This window comes from Mycetomoellerius zeteki, unplaced genomic scaffold, assembly GCF_001594055.1.
Source record: "Mycetomoellerius zeteki isolate Tzet28-1 unplaced genomic scaffold, Tzet1.0 scaffold30, whole genome shotgun sequence".
In the NCBI taxonomy this organism is placed as follows: Eukaryota; Metazoa; Arthropoda; class Insecta; order Hymenoptera; family Formicidae; genus Mycetomoellerius; species Mycetomoellerius zeteki.
This window is the reverse complement of record NW_017257283.1, coordinates 254,950-262,610: the sequence shown is the minus strand read 5'-3', so window position 1 is coordinate 262,610 and position 7,661 is coordinate 254,950. Positions and strand designations below refer to the sequence as shown.

The following is a 7,661-nucleotide window of genomic DNA, read 5'->3' as shown; positions in this document are numbered from 1 at the left end:
AGAGCAACATTTGAGAAATCGTATCGTAGCTGCAGCGAACAGAATATCGCAAGAACAGTGCCTGGCTGCTACAAGAGCCGTGTTTGACAGATGCAATGCTTGTATTGCTGCAAGAGGTGCACATTTCGAACAAAATCTTCATTAAAAAGTTTATAAATAAAATAATTAAAATAATAAATTAAATATATTTTTTTCTTTTTTCGTGATTTCCTGCGAAACAAAGCAAAAAGGAGCATATGTCTATAGGACTTTTTTTCTTAGTTTTTTACTCCTCTACACGCTCCCGAAGTTTTGCCATTTAATTTGGAAACACCCTGTATACATATATCTACATAAAATGTATAATGAAACGCGCGCGTATATCTCATTTTTCTTTACACTCGCGACTAATAATTATTCTAGAATAGTAATTATTGATCCCATCACGGACGACGAGAACAATTAAAAGACCCGCTTCCCTTTTTGTTCACTGCCAGTGTTGTTTCTATACGCTTTTCAATTAGTTATCTTCGACGGAGCAGCGGCCCGCGGGGCAGTTTTATGACTTTACGGCTATCGACGGTTAAATAGAATTCGCGGCATACCGGTCGTGCCATGTGTTATGCTCAGGTCGAAATAGCTCGAATAAGCGGTAGGGCATAAAGAGCGGGATAATTGTCAATTTCATCGCAAACGAGACTCCGCATGCCGCGCATTAAAATAAGATAAGCTCGCCGCGCATTAAAATAAGATAAGTTCGCCGCGCCGCGCGCTTCATTCTCTCCCTCGACCGTTTTCCTTTTTTCCAACCATTAAAACTCTCCCCGTTAGGAAACGCGCTGTCGACGCGGCTGTCGACGGTGACTTCGGGGATTACGCCTTTGGTGGAATTTTTATTATTATCTCGTTGTGTGCCGCGTGAGTTTGCAGCGAGAGAAGTGCGATATGATACGCGGCCACGAATATCAAGTAAAACTAGCTTTTTTATCGCTGGATATTACGCAATCGCAACAAACTCGTGTTTCCGATACCAAGAAGGGTAAAAACGAGCGTAACTTCACGGAATCAAGGAAGTCATCGATTCGACCAGCATATATATCTAAAATAAATGACTTTTATTTTTATTGTTGTGACATCAGGATACCTATCATGGAACAAATCGGAATGGATTCCAATTGGAATTGTTCCGTTTTCCCTAGAAAACACAATAGAAATCTAGAGAATAATTGAATAATTCCAATCGGAATCCATTCTGACTTGTTCCATAATAGGTGTCCAGGATACCTATCATAGAATATAGTAAATCATAATGGATTCCAATCGGAATTATTCAATTATTCCCTAGATTTTATATTGTTTTTTCTAGGAGAAACGGAATAATTGGAATCCATTCCGGACAATTCCATAATACGTGCCTAGAAGTGAAAAGATTGATACGGATTCACGTTTACATAAAGTTTCGTCCAGACAAAGAAACATTATCATCGACTTTGTAGAAAATATCGGAAACAAATGTGGGCGACAAAATTTCAGTAACTATTATTTTCTTTATTAGATTTGTACTCGATATATATATTTAATAATGTATCTATAGTGTCGACTACATTTTGCTATCGCATTTTTTTAATGTTGGTGATATTAATATTAAGATGATGAATGATATTGAGCTTTTAATTCTTTCTGTTACTTGTACAACTGTATCAAGGAACAATCTTCTTAAAAAAAGAGATTTTGGATTTGACCTAATTTGAAAACATGATAAAAATACAATGATATAGTGTTTTATTAGATAAACTAAAATGTGATGAAAAAATTTATTATATGGAGAATTGAGTGACACTAATGGTTTGAAACATTTATTGGAATGTCCAGTTCATCTCGAGACATTACAAGACAGTTTTGACATAAGAACGGACTATGAATATAAGCCATAATGTAACGATGTCACACTCGATGTCACCAAAGTGTCCATGTTTCCATTTATATATCGACGACACTGGTCGCCGACATCCTTTTGATCTCTACCGCCTCGAGAACGGAACATAAACTTGTAACCAATATTGTCATCGACATGATATCACTCATATTTTTAAGTTGCTATCAATATTTTTGTCGACACCTGCGACAAGACATTCGACAGATGTATCTCACAATTGTTTGAAATTAAAATTGAATTTTGTCGAATATACATTGTCATATGTTTTCAACAATATTTCGATCTGGACGAAGCTTAACCTTTCAGTAGATATGTGGGGTATTGAAGCACCCCAGGCATAGTTTTTCTTAAATATTTCATACTTTTAGATTGACAACTGAGCTCATCGATTTAGTAGCTTCCTATTAATGTTTACCTGACAGATTAAAGTGATAGTAGCTCATCAATATTGAAGCAGTAAACAATAATAGAGCGTCAAACATGCTGGGGGTGCTGTGAACACCCCACCTACCCACTTGTGTTTTCTTTTTTATACTTTACCTTTTTTCGAGTTTTTGTATAATCAGAGGTTTTTCTGATTAAAACTACCGTTAACAAAATTAAAAAGTATTGTCCAGGAGTGTTAAAATCCATTATTTTTACATTCTGTATCTCATTAGAGTATAACTAATGTAAATTTAACTAAAATATAATATTCTAGTAAAAAATATAATTATAAAAATAAAAACTTTTTGGGATATCTCAGCATCCCACCTATCTACTTACGTTTCAAAATCCACCTACCTACTGAAAGGTTAATGATCGATTGCGTGACATTGTTATCAAACTTTTCGGTCGGTATTCATAATTGATTTTTACATTTAAGACTGTTTTAAGTATAGTCTTAAGATATCATAAATCAACATTGTAAAGCCGTATTAGTATCTTAAGACATTATTTAAAACGGTCTTGAAATAAGAACCGACTATAAATACCGGCCTTAGATCTTTCATCAAACTTATATTCAACAAGAACATTGAAGATCGAGAATAGTCCAAGTCATGTCTCGCATCGAGACGATAAAACTCGATGTTTATCGCAAATTTTCGCGAATTTCTTCAAAAAAGATTACGACATGACAAAAGCTCCGTAATACCTCGCGACAACTGCATTACAGTCGCGTGATGTCGCAGCTAAAAAAGAACGAGCGACACGTTTCCTCGAAATCGCGAAAGTTCGCGCGCAGCAGAAATCGAGCGTTAACACAATTAAGTGATTAAAGGGACATGTATACGCTGGACGAAATCGAAATCTGCCGTTTCCATTCGACATACGCGACACACGTAACGTGAATGAAAACCTCTCGTTTTAGCCTGACGGCGCGGTACAGCATGTCGCGTCGCGTCGCGCCCTGTCACATTGCGCTGCTGCTCCGACCTGTTTGTAAACTTTTGTAACAGCACAATGCATCCGACTGACAAAAGGAGCTCATTGCGCGGCAAACGTTTAAAGGCATTAATTACAGCCGGGCTTTGTGTCAGTCGCAAAAGTTAACAGCTCCGGGCATTATTTTCGTACGCGTACCGCGTTTCGGTTTGCGAGAGCGCACTGTTTGACGTCGTTATTAATCTGCGGCGCGTTTTCCTTTTTGAGATACCGCTTTATTGTCGTTCAACGCTTTTGCGAAATGGTCTCTGTGTTAGCTCTTTCTATTATATATCGTATGGATATTGGCAAGAGGGCCCATGCAAATAGAAAAGCTTTTCAAGAATTAAAAATAAAAAGACTTGTATATAAAAAATAAATGTAAAACGTATATCGTAATTGAAACTGAATTATAGATAATGAAAGAATTAAAAATACTCTTCAATATTGAAAGCTATAATGGAAATGGACAGAGCAAAGTATTATATGTAACTGTTTCTGCTTAAAAACTAAACAGGTAAACGCTTCAGTGATCAGACATGTACTTATATCTGGACACTCTTAGATACATAAAATTTATTATTATTAATCTCAAATGTTTTTTTTTATTACAATATAATTTAATTGTATTTAAAGATTACAATTAAGTTATGTTTATATACTATATTTTTTTAAACATTATATTTAAAAAAGTATTTGAGATTAATAATAATATAAACAAATCTCTATAAAATCTCTTTGGGTAAATGTTCGGATACATGTCCGGTTATTGAAACGTTTACTTCATCTTTCCAAATTTTTTTCCGAAACATATGCTGAATCTCTATAAAATTTTAGATATACAGTTATTAATATGTAAGATTATAAAGAGTTTATAGACTCGTATTTATAGTCCGTTCTTATTTCAAACTGTCTTAAGTAATGTCTTAAGAAACTAATACGATTCTGTGATTAGTTCATGACATTTCAAAACTGTACTTAAAACGGTCTTGAATATAAGAACTATGAATACCTTATTTTAAAACTTAAAAGTACTTAAAAAATTACAGATGCAATGGGAATAATAAAACTTTCGGTTTTTCTAAGATTATTTTAAAGTACAATAGCCTTAAAATACTTTAAAGTTCTTAGATTACTTTAGATTAACTTTTTACACACTTTAAGTTTCTTAAGTAAACTCTTAATTACCTTCAAAAATCTTAACTTCATTTAAAGTAAATTTTCTCCAGGGTGTAGATATCAGAATCAGAATAAATTTTTATTACTTATATATACCTTTTTTTTCTTAAAAAAATCGCTCTAATTAGCTGCAGATGATTTTCCTAATATAACTACATCGCGACTTTTTCTATATTTTAGACGACTATTATTAGGTCGAAATGAAATTATAATAATAATAAGATTGAAAGACCGCTAATGTTAAACATAATACTTTAAATTAAGAAGCGCCATAACGGTCAGAACGTTAAGATGTTGAACTATTGTAAATTCATTTAAAATGAATTAATTTCAGAAATGATAATTGCGTGCCGATATGGTTGTCGGACTTTCAACGCAATCAAATCTGAAAATATAATCCCCCCAAATTTCCCAACTTAAAAACTGTAATAAACTTATTGCGAAAAATAATGCCTCGGCCGGGAGTCGAACCCGGATCTCTTGCATTCCGTGCGAGCGTCCTAAGCCTTTAGACTACCGAGAAATTATAATATTGTTAAAATTGAACATTATATATATGAAACCTCTTTATGAAGATTTTATATTGTTGCTTATGAAATGATTGTATTATTAATTAGAATACATTAGTTTTATTTTAATAATTTCTTTCTGTGTAATTGACTGTTACAAAGATGCAGCGAATTTTAATTACTTAGATTTAGAAAAATTTTTTCTCAGTGTAATAAAATAACAGTGACGACTAAAATATCTTTTATATTTTTAAAAAATCCAACATCAGCTAATATTAAAAAATTAGCATTAAAGCGTCAACACACGTGATATTTCGTGTGCGAACGTGTGAAAGTAAAAAAAACTTTCACTAAATAACTTCTAGGAATGTTTCCGATAGCTTTAGGGTTTTTAAAAAGAAAAAAGACACTATCTGTTTTAACTGTAGTTCACAAAAGAATTGTTTCTCGAAAGATAAGTATGTTACAATGTAAAATGTTACATATATATCAAAATCAATCGCAATTATAAAAAAAAAAAAAAAACGGCGCATCAACAATATTTTTGTAATCAAATTCAATTTTTACGTCTCAAAATAATATGTATAAAATATGCGAAAAACTTTAAAAAATAAACGAAACATGACATTTATTCTTTTCCCTTTGTAACAACAGTTTGTTTAAACGCGCATCCGATGAATAACTATTACGATGTTCAATATGAATATGTATATAACGATAAATTAAAGATTTATACATACGCAACAAGTTACAAATAGCGTAATGTGGTCGGACTATTAGCCATGCATCGTGTAACATAATAGAAGCTACGTTCGCAAAATGGAGAAAATCATTCTTTATTTTCTCAATTTGTTCGAACGTGATACGGTCTACTCGATTACGTATCATCAGTTCATCACTCGAGAGAATTAACGCATGAAAGATGCGTTAATTGGACAGTTACGAGTTTCCTCGTCGAGCTCAGTGATACTACATTCTCATTTATTAGCGCATTTATTTGCAAAGCCTAAAATGCGACCCCTGAAATTCAACAAGTGCCCCTCGAACCTGAAGCGAGAGAGTGAACGGACGTGAGAGCGCACCCAACTAACATCCAACCTCTATTACGTGCGTGACGCGACTGATCCTAGGGGGAGAGGGAGGCGCGGGACGCGGAGATAAAGGATCGGTGGTGGGAGAGGGAGGGAGAATCGGGTAGGACTGGGTAGGACGGTCGGCGAGTGGTGGGGGTCGGAGCGAACGGGAACTTCGGGCCGCTTCGGTCGGCGTCGGCCGCGTCCGGGTTTCTGGTTTCTCCCGCGGCCGCCTAAGCGGTGTCAGCGTGTGCGCAGATCGGCTGCGCAGCAGGCGTATGCGTTGTCCAGATTCTTTGTGCCATTCCTGGCATACCAAAAACACGAGAGTGACCGTCCTCGTATTTACCCGTGGTGCAGTACCGCGCGCCGATATCACGCCGTGCGATTTTCGTCCGTGAAAATAAGGGCCGCTCTCGCGCGTCCCGCCACGTCACACAGATCAGCCAAGTGGTAAGTAACACGATACAAAGTTACATTGCTTGCAAACGCCGTACGCGAGCGAGCGCGTCCACGCCCGTGTGGATGTCCTGACGGTGGCGTCGTCTCGCAACAGGCCCGCGCAAGGAACGAGTCCGACTGCAGCGACGATGGCGATATTACCCGCAGAGAGAGAGAGAGAGAGAGAAAGAGACGGAGAATGAGTGAGTCACTGACAAACGGACGGACCGACGGGCGAAAGAGTGAGACAGAGAGAGAGAGAGAGATGTTGCATGTGTGCGTGAGAGAGAGAGAGAGAGCGTGCGAGAGAGAAAAAACTGACGTAGCGCGCGGATTTCTGTTCACGAAAGTGCTTCACTGAGCAAAGTGAGCGAGTGAATACGCGACGCCGTTATTATCCGCTCCGCGACCGGTACTCGCGCGTTTAGCTTGTCACGCTTGTGCGATACTTCCGCTCGGCCGTGGCGAGCGTCGATCCGCCGTTGCTCCGAGGTTAAGACTTCAAACACGGGCGTGTATAACGTGAGAAGAGAGGAAGGAAAAGGAAAAAGAAAAAGAATGCGAAAGAAAAACCATTACGCCGTCACGCGTTTGAGAAAGAAGAAAGACGTTCGTTCGACCGGCGTATCTACCCGGTAGAGGGCTGTTTACATCGTGTCATCCGGCCTTCTCGTGAGTACTCGGAATCATATATGGGCTCTCGCGTGTTTACAAGCGTGCCGTGTCATCCGTGTCAGCTGTGCGCGTCGATAGCGCGCGTACGAGTCGATTCGCAGCGCAGCGCAGCGCGACGTGACGCGACGCGGCTCACCTCACCTCATCGTCGAGGTTAGGGCAACTCTCCTCTCGCGGTCATCACTCGACGGTGGTGTGTGCCGGTGGTATGGGCTGCGTGCGCGTTTCCTCGCTGCCGGCGCGACGCGCGAGCGGGGGCGCCGTAACAGAAACGCGTGCTGCTCTCTCCGCCTCTAGTCGCCTGTCCGCCAGCCCGCTCGTCCGCTCACTCGCTCGCTCATTCGTGTCGCCGCTCGCCCGCTTCTGGTGAATTCGTATGGTATGGTGAATTATTGATCCGCGGCGGCGTGTGCGTGCGGAAAAACCGCCGTTGGTTGGAAGAGAGGAAGGGTAGGAGGTAGGGGG

At 38.6% G+C, this 7,661-nt stretch overlaps 1 protein-coding gene across 3 annotated transcripts in view; it reads left to right on the top strand.

The window, feature by feature from the left end:
* Positions 1-7,661, top strand: part of scalloped (TEA domain transcription factor 1 homolog scalloped) — a 179,855-nt gene that overhangs the window by 5,335 nt on the left and 166,859 nt on the right. Inside the window, exon 1 of one of the 3 annotated variants that reach the window (XM_018450886.1) lies at positions 6,312-6,533. The exons of the other annotated variants lie outside the window; for them this stretch is intronic. The gene's annotated coding sequence lies outside the window, so the exon portion shown is untranslated. Of the gene's footprint in view, positions 1-6,311; positions 6,534-7,661 lie in introns of those variants that run through there. 3 annotated transcript variants of the gene reach the window in all.